The sequence below is a fragment of the Schistocerca piceifrons genome, chromosome 1, assembly GCF_021461385.2.
Source record: "Schistocerca piceifrons isolate TAMUIC-IGC-003096 chromosome 1, iqSchPice1.1, whole genome shotgun sequence".
Taxonomy (NCBI): domain Eukaryota; kingdom Metazoa; phylum Arthropoda; class Insecta; order Orthoptera; family Acrididae; genus Schistocerca; species Schistocerca piceifrons.
In genome coordinates, this window is record NC_060138.1 from 850,053,214 (window position 1) to 850,068,102 (window position 14,889).

General features: G+C 43.2%; 1 pseudogene; it reads right to left on the bottom strand.

Annotated features, from left to right (window-relative positions):
• Positions 1-12,914: 12,914 nt before the first annotated feature.
• On the bottom strand, positions 12,915-13,032 carry LOC124727282 (annotated as a pseudogene).
• Between the last annotated feature and the right edge of the window lie 1,857 nt (positions 13,033-14,889).

Here is a 14,889-nt window from a genome sequence, read left to right on the forward strand (position 1 = left end):
CTATAGTTTTTGGCAAATAGTTCATTGTGATTCCACTTCAACATCACTTCTCAAATCACATTCTATTCTTTTTTCTCTAATATTATTCAAACTCATGAACCAATTTCTTTGACATGTTTTATTATTATATACCCGAACTTTGTTGTAAACCTCCATTGGTCATGGACAGCAACAGTTGTGAAATACTTGTTTTTAAATGGTGGGTAACACTTCGCTGCAATAACTGCAGTTCATATGGAAAGGCGAAAAACGTTTTAGAATCGTATCTTGACACTTTCTCGATACACAAGTTGCAAGTGTGTTGCATTGTTACAAACTATTTTATATACTCGAACCCATAGTCTCTCCCAAAATTTTTGAATTTCAAAGCTGTACGTAATTACATGGACGGCTAAACTGTCCCATATTATGACGGAAAGCTCACTCAGAGTTAATCCCAAAACCCTCTGGATGACTATGGGCGTCCAACAGTATTCCATAAATTTTTAGGAGACTTTAGCTTAAAGGTCTGCTGATGTTAATCTTTAGGAACTACTAAGTTCTTGCTTGGATCATTCGTTTTGTAGCAATGCAACCACGAATTGCTTAATTATACTTACTCCTTACACGTGTCTGATGGTGTTAGCACTATAGGAAAGGTTCTGAAAACTGAGAATTTTTTTCAGCTTCATGCTCATCGTTGGCGGCTTACGTAGAGTTCTTGCGCTATGTGAGTAGTGGGAGGGGGAGACGCATTGGCAGGTACAGAGACAGATGAAGGGAGCCACAGCCTCTGAGCTGCCAGTTGTGAGCAGGCTGTCTCGTGGAGAAGTTATGTGGCTGCCTTCAGTCCCGAGCACTTGTCGAAGCGGCCAGGCCTTCCTTGCATCCTGAAAGTTCATGACCACTTTTGACAGCTTTTAGGATTTGGGAGAGTTTCCAGTTCTGGAGGGACGCTCAGTATGTCTTCATGTTTATAGCCATTTATTTATTACGGCAATTGCAAATTCATCTAGAACATCCATTTAGGCAATGAAAAATTCTCCTTTCACCGTTTATTTTCGAGAGTGTATACTATAAACCACCTATCCGAGACAGTCGGTTTTTAAAGGTTATTTTATTGTTTGTAAAACTGAAAGGGTACAGTACCGCCCGACATTGGAAATAGGTACAACATACTTCATTATTTTTGTCAGAACAACACATTTTTTTGTAAAATAACTCAATTTCAATTAATACAGCGAAGCCGGATACCAGTGTGGGAAAGAATGACAATTTATTTATTTAATTGATCACATGTGCACTCCCACAAAATAAATCACTACATCCAGTTTGGTGAGATCTGTGAAATGAATGAATGTATGGTCCTCTGCTAACCGCAGATAATGAATGTGAATATATGATCATCTTTGAGACGATCCTTTGGCCACCTTTGGTGGGACCAAAGAGATGAAATTTACCTGAGCTTTGAGCGCCTAAAATGTGGCTGGCCAATATGGTAGCAAGGTGCTCCCCCACTTCAGCAGAAGTGCGAGAGGACCTGAAGAACGGCCATGTTTCGGCACTCTGCCGCTGGATCTTGTGCTGTTAAGACCTGTCTTAGTTGTGCTCCGTAGAGACAAAAGAGTGGAGACATGGTATGCATGTGGAATATTTAAGAGTAGTTTGAACTAATAATTTCTCTATTTCAGGAACGTTTGTGGGGAGAATTAAATGTCAGGCAGGTAATATCAATGGGATCGTAGTAATCTTCGGAAGTGACCAACGGTCACAATGAAACCACGTGTAGCAATAAGTTGAAATACTTCCGTGTGCTTAAGTTAAGCTGAATTACTAGCGTGTGTACTATAAGTTGAAATATTTAAGAAATAGCGTGTGCAGGACTTGAAATTAGAGGCGAGTACTTCCACGTGGTGAGTACTGTGTGAGCCTCAATCTGTGTATGAGACAAAGGATAAAGAGAAGTACTCGTCCATGGTATCAGTTGAGGACTCGTGTGTGTGATGAATATGTTCTTAATATTACTTTGCGAGATATGTTTCCGTGTGACGCTTGATTCAAACTATAATACTCTGAGAGAGAAACAATTTGAGTCAGCCGTCTATCCAGCAACGCCACTTGGCTTGCATTGCACAGGAAGACGTGCATATATCTCCAGAGTTCATAGTAGGAAAGTAGAATTACGAAGTGGGACGGTGTCGTGTGAAACTGGGATAAATACTAATTGAAGTGGGAAAGCTGAAAGTGATAGTGTTGTGACTATTTATTGTGTTGTATTTCATGTTGTAGTGTGGTGTATGTCATGTAATTTGAGTATGTGTGGTTTGCATGGGAGAGTAGCAAGGTAGTTTCAGAGGTAGTGGGTCATGCTTGTTCCTTTTGTACCGCTCGGTCTGGAGGAAAGTTTCGTGATGATGTTTGTGAGAGTCGAAGTGTGAGATATAGAAAAAGATCCACCATCCTATCCAGAAAGTGCACTGTAGCGTTAAATAATTACGAGACCATAAGGTAGAGAATCACCAATGTAAAGCCATGCCCACTGGGCGGAATTTGTCATGTGTTATTGTTGTAGGTTATAGAATTTGTGTGTTTAGGTTATAGAATTTATCGGAATAAATAAGATAGTGAAAAGAAAAAGATTGGTGGACTTTTCCTTCGGATTGTATGTTGTCATGATGTCCCGAATTTATAATGTGTGTGCCATTCATATTCAGTGCGGTGGCCACGTGTTGATAAAAGCCGTTAAATAAAAGACAAAAAGAAAATGTGGTACTGCCAGTGGGTAGTGAACAGTCAGAGTTCTGTAAATTACTGATAGTCAGAAGTGCGTTTCCGTTGCGTATTATTCATACAGGAGGATAATTTGAAACTTAACTGAGAGTACGAGAGTTCATATTACTCGATAAATAAGAATGAATCCACTCGCTTGGCAGACCACTCATCTTGCAGGCCTGACTGCTTGATGCCACAGTATGAGCAAGGCATGTGGGTGCCTCTCAAAACTCCTACCACCGTAAGGATGCATTAACTTTTGAGTTATACGAATTGCCTCGTCTCTGATAATGACGCATAGCATCGGTACTCTCTTGTTTGATATGGGGCTTTTCTCAGATATTTGTAAATTTTTACTAACGAGATTTTCATGCAAAATTTACTACATAAAAATAGATGAATGACTATATTTTCTGTATGGCCCAACATGTATGTATGTGAATTTATAATCCGCAGTGCATAAAGCAAGTAAAATGATGGAAAAATAATTTTAAAGATTATATTAAAGTACGTTTATTATGAGAGAAAAGGCATAACATATTCCACGCCCATCCCACTCCCCTGATCGGTCACGACTGACGTCAGCTGGCTGACTAAATTGGCTGCTCATCATTGTGGCTGCCTAGTACGTTATAGCCCAAACTTCTGAGGCCGTCTGTCTACAAGCACTTCGTTTGTTGGTAAAGCTGTGCTCAACTTGAAGGATGGTTTCAGCACTGCAGTGCCTTATTAGGCATGGTGGTGTGCCCTTGACTTCCTCCCACCTCCGAACAGATGCAGCCAGTTAGAGGGGGATCTATATTTCATCACATACTCCGAAAGATAGTACTTTGCTTGGCATCATTATCTTTGTTATAGTTGAAAGAAGCGATAAGAACAGAGAAAATCGTAGGACCAACAGGGGATCAAATCCTAAGGAAACGTTTTGTAGTCTGGAACGTAAGCCACTGAGACCCAAAGGCACTTTTCTGGACAAACCATTAGTAATCTATTTATAAATCAGAGACTGCACTGAGCCAAGGGAACAAATACTAATTATGTACAAGAAATAAACAAAGAAAATACAGTAGCAATATATGTTACTCGTTATTTATTGGCTAATAAATTTGTATGAATGACCTACTTATCTGAATACTAATCCAGATAGAAATCTGTTTGAACAATACCTATCTCTTTTCACCACTACATCTTACACTTCCTTTCTCTTTCTGTTTATATTATCAAATTAACGAGACCTATTAGTTCACCTCCTCGATTTACTCACGAAAGTCTACAGAGTAGCTGGATTGAACTGTTCTAGTTAATTGTAAACAAAGTTGACAATTATAGTCTGTTGTCACACTCTCAACGTAAATCTTTTTAATCTGTTCAGTTCAAAATATGTTGAAGTATCAGTATGATTTTAGAAGCTGACTGCAAGCCAGCATTAATTCATCAGCTATTATTTCACAGAAATATACAGTTCCACAGCTGATAAAAGGCCCATCAGAAACATTCAATGTTCGGTTATCACTTTAATTTTTGCTTTACTGCGGTAACACTTCGCGAGTTTCAGGTATACAGCGCACACCTTCTCCACAGAAAAGAAGCAAAATCGACAGTTAAAAAGAAATTCTAATTCTAAATGCATTTAGTCGCTTGCTGGGCCTATTAGTGTAGTGCCGCTACAATGAGTGGAAGCTGTGTAGACCGTACATGTTACCTTACCCGCGGACAAGTCCAAGCGGCTGCTGTCACCCGTCACTCCGTGAGCGAGCGCCGCTTGATTCCGAGTGAGTGAACCGTCAGCCGCGTGCTTCCGCATCCGCGTGCATAGAGAGTGGTGTAGGTGAGCGCTATTCATGCGGATTCGTCACGTGGCTGCAAGGCTCTAAAATGTATGCCCCTGCCGTAGCTGTAGCATACAGCACATGCGCAATAGGCCCTAAAATGAAACTAGTAAATGTGTGGAAGAACAACTATTCGAAAGACTTAGAACTTCTCGGGGGAGTCAGTATACTTTTACCGAGGGAAATCTACAAGAATAGGCCCTCTCAATGGCAACCGAGATGAAATTTCATGATTTCCAGACTTCTTCGACTTGGTCAATTATATTCAGAAAATTATACGGAAAAGGAAGTCGCAAAATTACGATGATTACTTCAAGTGAACGTGTACAGGAAATGTTATTAATAGGTAGTACTATAGGAAAATTCGTAACTTCTTGTTATCCCCTAGAATCCATTGTATAAAGCCAATCAGTAGGTTTTGTGTAGGAATCTAACACCTTTCTCTCCACAAACTTGAAATAGAAAGATGCGTAGCAGTCGTGTCGAACATGATGTGATAAAGACAGCAGTTTCGCAATATCCATGTCGTCATTTACCTGTTTACATATAAAGCGTGCGAATAATACCAAAGGTTGCTGCTTATTTCAGTTCTTAAAGTGTTTATACTAAGTGCGATTGTGCCTCGCTTTGACTACCATTCCTGATGAAGGCGGAGAACGTATGAGTGTTCGTGCTTTAACCTAAATACGTATTGAAAAATATACACAATACGACGTAAGTAAGCGAATCTTTGAACAAGAATTCATCAGTGTCACAGGAATATGAACAAATCATAGAAGCTTGAAACAACCCCGTTGTGTCCTTTATTGGGTTTTGTGTGATTTACCGAAGCCGCCAAACAATTATTATGAATATATGACCGTGTGCTTAATGGACGAAAGGCCATCGGTTTTTCTGCTGTGGTTTCGGGGGTATTTCAACAGAGGGCGGCTGTTCTGGAACCGAATAGTTAATGATTGAAAGTTTTTCTATTATTAAAGACCACAAACGATGCGATATATTAACTGATATAAATTCTGAGGCAGTTTCTACCGCCGCCTTACACGTTTAGTTACGGTTATATCTTTTATTGGTTGCTGAAATGGTTCAGATGGCTCTGAGCACTATGGGACTTAACATCTTAGGTCATCAGTCCCCTAGAACTTAGAACCAGTTAAACCTAAGTAACCTAAGGACATCACACACATCCATGCCCGAGGCAGGATTTGAATCTGCAACCGTAGCGGTCGTGCGGTTCCAAACTGAAGCGCCTAGAACCGCTCGGCCACAACGGCCGGCTATTGGTTGCTGATTTTAAGTACTTCGTCACACTCAATGATGATGGTTAACATTCGCAACAATCCCCACTGCAATCCATGGTTGTTGCTGGCCGGCGCGGTTGACGCGAAACACGTAATTCGGCACTTGTCACTTTTGATTTTATATCACTCGAGAATCTATATTGATGAGGGTCAACCCCACGACGATAAGGGGACTCGCTCATTTGTCACATTCCGGTGAATTTGCACTTTACTCCTCACCATTTTCTATTTTTTGCGAGTCTTCCCAGTACTGCTTCCACTCGACACTAATCTCACTGCCTCCTGCAGCGCTCGACCATCGACTTCTGTCTGCTGTCGACCTGGGTATCGGATACTAATATCTACGTTCGTGGGAACACGGGTCCCTTACAAGCTTCACTGCAACTGGTAACTATTTCGTCTCAAAATATAATCACTGATACAAGAAAGAATACAATTGTCCATATCTGAAACAGGTGGCATACTGGACCACCATATAAGAAAGAACTGAACAACGAAAAATTGTAGATGCATTAGAAAATGCTGGGAGCATATAAATAAAAGTGAGTGGGACGTATTCAACACGCCTGCCGTTCGGGTGGATTACTGAAAGCCCGGTTCTGTATCACGTGCATCGAAAGCTGAGCACCTCACTGAGCAACGAACGTTAAGTTTGAATATAAGTGAAGCTACATTAAAGATCTGAAAATTCGGCAAGCAATATTACGAGAAGCTGCTCAATGCGAACTACAATCTTAGCATACTTTCTGTTAACTCGTTTCTTGAGAATGACCATCAAAGAAACTTCCAAACAGGTTTCTACAGCTTTCCTACATAGCGGGAATATAGAAGCAACAGTCAGAGCCGATGGCAAAGAGAAGACCACACAGAAGCGCAGACAGAAAGAGCCTAGAATGCTTTTTGTGGCTCAGATAGGAACGTACGCGAGAGACTAAACGGCCGCACCGGTGAGTCATTGGCTCCAGCTCCTACTCGTCAAAGTTCAAAAATGGCTCTGAGCACTATGGGACTTAACATCTGTGGTCATCAGTCCGCTAGAACTTAGAACTATTTAAACCTAACTAACCTAAGGACATCACACATATCCATGCCCGAGGCAGGATTCGAACCTGCGACCGTAGCGGTCACGCAGTTCCAAACCGAAGCGCCTAGAACCGCACACTCATCAAAGTACTTCACGGTAGACACACCTTCTCATCTAGTCAAGAGACTGTGACATCTTCAGTAATCGGCAAAGAATATCTTTACATTATGCTTCTGATCGAGAATATGCGGAATAGCAATTTATGACAAACAGCTTTTAACTGGAAAAAAGGCACCAAGCATATGTAGTGCATTACGGAAAAAGCACAACACAATAAAACTATTTTGGAAAATTCAGTAGAGAAAGTAATCGCGTCATTATAAAACGACTGTGAGTGTCACTTCAAGCATACATGATAACGATGAGAATAATTTCAGCATATTTCACATCTACATCTACACAACTACTACGCAGTTCACACTAAGTGCCTGGCAGACTGTTCATTGAACCAATTTCACACTATATCTCTATGGTTTCGCTCCCGAAGAGCGCGCGGAAAAAGCAAACACAAATGTTTTCGTACGAGCACTGATTTCTCTTATTTTATTATGATGATGATTTCTCCAAATGTGGGTGAGCATAAATAAAATATTTTTCACATCGGAAGTGAAAGTTGCAGACTGAAATTTAGTGAAAAGATCTCCCAGCAACAAAAACTTCTTGTTTTAATGATTGCCATTCCAACTTCAACATCATATCCGTGAAACTGTTCCCCTTTTTTTGCAGTTGTACAAAACGAGCTGCCCTTCTTTGAACATTTCGATGCCGTCCATCTATCCTATCTCGTAACGGTCCCACAGTGCGTAGCAATACTCCGGAGAGGACGAACTAGCGTAGTGTAGGCAGTCTCTTTTGTAGATTTCTTGCATCTTCTAAGAGTTCTGCCAATAAAACGATCTTTGTTTCGCCTTTCCAACTAAATTTTATATGTGATCGTTCCAATTTAAGTTGTCCGTAATTGTAATCCCTCAGTATTTACTGTAGCTGAATTGACAGCCGTAAGATTTGTGTGATTTGACGTGTTACCGAAATTTAGCAGATTTCTTTTAGTAGTCATATGGATGATCACATAGATTTCATTAGAGTTAACTGCCACTTTTCGCACAATTCAGATATATCTAAATCATTTGGCAACTGGTTTTGATCGTCTGATTATTATGCGGCAAGCGAGATCATCAGTAAACACTCTTAAGAGGGGCTGCTAAGATTGTCTCCCGAATCGTTTATACAGATTAAGAACAGCAGAGGGCCTGTAACACTTCCTGGGGGAATGGCAGGTATCACTTTTCCGATAGGAAATCACAAAACCAGTCGCACAGCCGAGGCGTTACTCCATAGACATGCAGTTTGATTAGAAGCCGCTTGTGAGGCACGGCGTCAAAAGCCTTTTAGAAAACTACAAATATGAATCAATTTGAGATCCATCCCCTGTCGACAGCAATCATTACATCGCGTGAATAAAGAGCTAGCTGTGTTTCACAAGAACACAAATCTGTGCTGCATATCAATTGATCGTTTTCCTCAAGGTAATTCACAATGCTGGAACACAGTTTGAGTACTGGTGTGATCTATGCAACTTTCTAGTCTTCAGTTGTAGACCTTAGGTGAGAGAGCGGTTGTCTATGATTGCTGACTACGGTAATCAGCATACTCTGAAAGGAACATAATTTGTGTACAGTCTGGACTCGAAGACTTGGGTATACAATTTGGACTGGAAGACTTGGCGCTATTGAGTGATTTCAGTGGCTTCGCTACACTGAAAATATCCACTTGTAAGTTACCCGTGTTGGCAGCTGTTCTTGATTCAAATTCTGGAATATTTACTTCGTCTTCTTCGGTGAAGAAATTCCGCGAAAGCTTATTTAGTAACTCCATTTTAGCGGGACTGTCGATGGTAACATTAACTTTGCTGCCACGCAAAGAAGGTATTGACTATATTTTGCCCTTGATGTACTTTAAGTATGACCAAAATCTTTTTTGGATTTTCTGCCAGATTTCGATACAGAGTTGCGTTTGGAAACATGTGACAGCACATCGCACAGAAGTCTGGACTACATTTCGGATTTTCTGCAACACATCGCTAATACTGGTTCGTGGTCCATTGATCGTGACCGGGCCAAATATCTCACGAAATAAGCGTCAAACGAAAAAACTACAAAGAACGAAACTCGTCTAGCTTGAAGGGGGAGACCAGATGGCGCTAGGGTTGGCCCATTAGATGGCGCTGCCATAGGTCCAACGGGTATCAACTGCGTTTATTTAAATAGAAACCCCCATTTTGTATTACATATTCGTGTTGTACGTAAAGAAATATGAAATTTTAGTTTGACCACTTTTTTCGCTTTGTGATAGATGGCGCTTTAATAGTCACAAACGTATAAGTACGTGGTATCACGTAACATTCCGCCAGTGCGGGCGGTATTTGCTTCGTGATACATTACATTACCCGTGTTAAAATGGACCGTTTACCAATTGCGGAAAAGGTCGATATCGTGTTGATGTATGGCTATTATGATCAAAATGCCCAACGGGCGTTTGCTATGTATGCTGCTCGGTATCCTGGACGACATCATCCAACTGTCCGGACCGTTTACCGGGTAGTTACGTTAGTTAAGGAAACAGGAAGTGTCCAGCCACATGTGAACGTCAACCACGACCTGCAGCAAATGATGATGACCCAGTAGGTGCTTCAGCTGCTGTCGCGGCTAATCCACACATCAGTAGCAGACAAATTGCGCGAGAATCGGGAATCTCAAAAACGTCGATGTTGGGAATGCTACATCAACATCGATTGCACCCGTACCACATTTATATGCACCAGGAATTGCATGGCGACGACTTTGAACGTCGTGCACAGTTCTGCCACTGGACACAAGAGAAATTACGGGACGATGGCAGATTTTTTGCACGCGTTCTATTTAGCGACGAAGCGTCATTCACCAACAGCGGTAACGTAAACCGGCATAATGTGCAGTATTGTGCAACGGAAAATCCACGATGGCTGCGACAAGTGGAACATCAGCGACCTTGGCGGGTTAATGTATGGTGCGGCATTATGGGAGGAAGGATAATTGGCCCCCATTTTATCGATGGCAATCTAAATGGTGAAATGTATGCTGATTTCCTACGTAATGTTTACCGATGTTACTACAAGATGTTTCACTGAATGACAGAATGGCGATAACTTCCAACATGATGGATGTCCGACACATAGCTCGCGTGCGGTTGAAGCGGTATTGAATAGCGTATTTCATGACAGGTGGATTGGTCGTCGAAGCACCATACCATGGGTCGCACGTTCACCGGATCTGACGTCCCCGGATTTCTTTCTGCGGGGAAAGTTGAAGGATATTTGCTATAGTGATCCACCGACAACGCCTGACAACATGTGTCAGCGCATTGTCAATGCATGTGCGAACATTACGGAAGGCGAACAACTTGCTGTTGAGAGGAATGTCGTTACACGTATTGCCAAATGCATTGAGGTTGGCGGACATCATTTTGAGCATTCATTGCATTAATGTGGTATTTACAGGTAATCACGCTGTGACAGCATGCGTTCTCAGAAATGATAAGTTCACAAAGGTACATGTATCACATTGGAAAAACCGAAATAAAATTTTCAAACGTACCTACGTTCTGTATTTTAATTTAAAAAACCTACCTGTTACCAACTGTTCGCGTAAAATTGTGAGCCATATGTTTGTGACTATTACAGCGCCATCTATCACAAAGCGAAAAAAGTGGTTCAACTAAAACATTCATATTCTTTACGTACTACACGAATATGTAATAAAAATGGGGGTTCTATTTTAAAAAAACGCAGTTGATATCCGTTTGACGTATGGAAGCGCCAAGTAGCGGGTCAACCATAGCGCCATTTGGTTTCCCCCTTCAAGCTAGACGAGTTTCGTTCTTTGTAATTTTTTCGTTTAACACTTATTTCGTGAGATATTTGGCCCGGTCACGATCAATGGACCACCCTGCTTATGGCCGTATATTTTGGCTGCATTAACCGTAGATCTTGGTATTTGAGACAGATTTCAACTTTATACGTCTACCCGCTCCTGAGGAAAGGGGTCTTAACAGACCGACAGACATGAGGTACTGAACTCTAAGAAGATGTACAAGTGAGAGACATGAGTTTATCTGGAGTATACAATGTTCAAATAACTTACGGGAACGCTGCCAGTTGACGTTATCGACAACCGCTATTTTCAAGGCAAAACTGCAGCAAGTAAGCATTGCGCAGAGGAATTTGAAATCACGGTTTTTAGAGAAACTCCATAAAGATAACATTCGCACACACTGTAAAAAGTAGCGCCATCACAAAGCAAAGATGACCGACGTCAAAAGTTGTCGATAGTGAAATTAATGTTCAACTGGTGAGGAAGAATAAACTCTGTAGCTCTGCTTTTGACAAGGGGGAGAGCAGGATTCTATGTAGAATTTAAGCATAAATCGGCATCTGTGTTTATAAAGTTACCTGTGTGTTTTTCACATATATAGACGATGCGTTTGTTGTTTGGCCCCATGGCTGTGAGAATGTGAACAAGTTTTTAGAGCACCTGAATTCAATCCACCCGAATATTTGTTTCGCGATGGAGGTGGAAAAGGATCGCTGTCTTTCCATCCTTGATGTGTTGGTCATGAGGACGGTTGATGGTACGTTAGGACATGCCGTTTATATGAAGCCTACTCACATTGACTTGTATCTGCAGACTGATAGTTGTCACCATCTGGCTCAACGTGAAGAGGTACTTCGTACCTTGATTCACAGGACCCATGTCATCTCGGTCTCTGAGAGTTTGTCAGCCGGGATAGGCCATCTCGAAGTTACATTTCTTCAGAATAGTTTTAGTGAAAGACAGAGCAGACGTACGTTGCGATATCGACCAACTGTGCACCGGGCGAGTGCTGATGATACGGAGGTAGCAGGAAAGACTACGGCATTTTTTACTTTGAGCAGGGGGCATTTCGAACAGGATTCGTCGTATTTTGAGGAAATACGATGTGTTTTTCGACATCTATCTGAGACCAGGATGGTTTTACGTTCCGTAAAGGATGATCCTAGTCTGCGTAAGGAGCGTGTCTACCGTTCTCCTTGCGGTTGTAGGATGTCGTTTATTTGCAGGCTGTCGGGACTTTGGAGGACCGCCGCACTGAGCATAAGCAGCACACACGCCATAAAGAAAAAGAGAAGCCGAATAAATCCGCCATTGCAAAACATTGTTTTGGTATGCTATCGAATATAACAACACGAAGATTCTGGTATGCATTTCCAGCTATTGTGATAGTGTTAATAAGGAAGCTGTTGAAATTAAGGTAGCAGGTAACCTTACAAAAAAGGATGATGGTTTTTGATTACAATGAAATGAATACCCCTAGCTGCATATAGGCGTCGATATAAGTCAACGGGGACAGTTGAAAATGTGTGCCCCGATCGGGACTCGAACCCTGGATCTCGGACTTACATGGCAGACGGTCTAACCATCTGAGCTCCCGAGGACACAGAAGATAGTGCGATTGCAGGGATTTATCTGTAGCACGCCTCCCGTGACACCCACATTCCCAACTTATTGTCCCACACTATATGGATAGTGTCCCTGTCCATTATACTCAGTACTCGCGGCTTTTTGCCGATTCCCTAAGAGTTCGGGCACTGTTTGTGCATCCGCACAGAAGATGTCCAAATAAGATGGTTTTTAAGTTCTGCATGGAATAGTGATATCTTTCTTGTAAAAAAAAGCACTCCGTCTTCAGGCCACAAGTGGCCCATCGGGACCATCCGACCGCCGTATCATCCTCATTGAGGATGCGGATAGGAGGGGCGTGTGGTCAGCACACCGCTCTCCCGGTCGTTATGACGGTTTTCTTTGACCGGAGCCGCTACTATTCGGTCGAGTAGCTCCTCAATTGGCATCACGAGGCTGAGTTCACCCCGAAAAATGGCAACAGCGCATGGCGGCCTGGATGGTCACCCATCCAAGTGCCGACCACGCCCGACAGCGCTTAACTTCAGTGATCTCACGGGAACCGGTGTATCCACTGCGGCAAGGCCGTTGCCTTTCTTGTCAAAAAGAAAAGAAAAAAAACAAAAAAACAAAACAAAAACAAAAAAAGGAGGGACAGAGATAACTCCTGACGTCCGTCATGTTTGGTTTGTGATGGGGTTGGTGTTTACAGTATGTATGAGTTTTATCATTCTGGAGTTTCTCTGCAAACTGAGGTTTGAAATTCCCTTGCACAGCGCTTACTTGCTACAGTTTTGCCTTGAAAATGGCAAGGTGTGCGCCTGTCTAAATAACGACGGTTGTCGACGTCATCACCCGGCTGCAAGTTGTTTGAACACGTACAAGTGGATTTAGCTAAATACTTGGAGTACACGTTTTAAGTAATTGCATAGCAAACTATCTTTTCGTACACAATACACATTTCTGTGTTGAGGTTGTACCTTTACAGGCAGCGAGGTGAATTGTGTATCTCGTCCAAAGAAAGGATGGAGTACTTGGAATAGAGCGTCACGAGACAGGGTAAGCAGAGCGCGTTGTGGAGTGGTGTGGTGGGTGCGGCCGCAGGGTGCTGACGGCGACGTACGAGGGCGTGAACCGGTGCAGCGAGACGCTGCTGTACTACGGCTACGTGAGCCAGCAGGGGCTGCGGCGGCTGGCGCGCCAGGGCCACGGCGCGGGGCAGCCGCCCGGCCCGCGGGACGTCTTCCTGGCCGTCCACGTGTCGCTGCGCTGCCGCAGGCGCCACGCGCCGCTCTCCGCGCTGCGCACCGCCCCCGCCCTCTGCTGCGGCGACGCCACGTGAGTCTCTCTCTAGCTGCTCTGCTCTCACTGTACTCGCCAACCTTCCAACCCGTCTACTGCTGCACATTTGCCACATCTGATTGCCACTGCAACCAACAGATCTTACTCTACCTGTTACAAAGCGCGTTCCCCTCTGCTACTCTCACCAGTGTGACATCGAACGAGGTTATACGGTGGTTCCTAGAAGGAATCTGATTAAAATCCGTCTATGTTTCAGTTCTCGGTGTCTCCTTAAATTACTTCTTCATACACCTTCCGACAGCTGCCGTATGCCACGTGGTGAAAAGTATCTAATGTTTCTGTACCGTTCCTCCTGAAGCCCTACAGCCCCTGCCGCTCCCTCTCACACCCATTTCCCTATTGGCGGAGCCGGCCGCTATGGACCAGCGGTTCTAGGTGCTTCAGTCCGGAACCGAGTTGCTGCTACGGTCGCAGGTTCGGATCCTGCCACGGGCACGGATGTGTGTGATGTCTTTACGTTAGTTAGGTTTGCGTAGTTCTACGTCTAGGGGACTGATGACCTCAGATGTTAAGTCCCACAGTGCTTAGAGCCATTTGAACCCTATTCGTGGATGGTACCAGTGAGAAAGATTGTCGGCAACCCTCTGTATGGCCTTATATTCCTCAAATTTAGCTGTTGTGATCATTCTGCTCGATGCACATTAGAAAGTATCCGGACTCCTATGACTAGACATTAAATGGCTTGTGTCCACTCTTCTCCTTCATTATCGCTTGAACTCTGCTGCGGCCTCTTTCAATCAGTTCTCTGAATGTCTGCAGCAGAATGGCAGCCCATCCTTTCTCGACACCCGAAATCAAAGAAGCTCATGATTTTGGACGCAGTGGTCCAGAGCGAAGTCGACATTCTAGCTCATCCCAATCTTATTTCTGTCTCAAACTAATAACACCCAGCCATCCTGACGTGAAACTTCCTGGCAGATTGAAACTGTGTGCCGGACAGAGATTCGAACTCGGGATCTTTGCCTTTCGCGGGCAAGTGCTCTACCAACTGAGCTACCCAAGCACGACTCACGCCCCGTCCTCACAGCTTTAATTCCGCCAGTACCTCGTCTCCTGCCTTCCAAACTTCGCAGAAGCTGCATACCTTG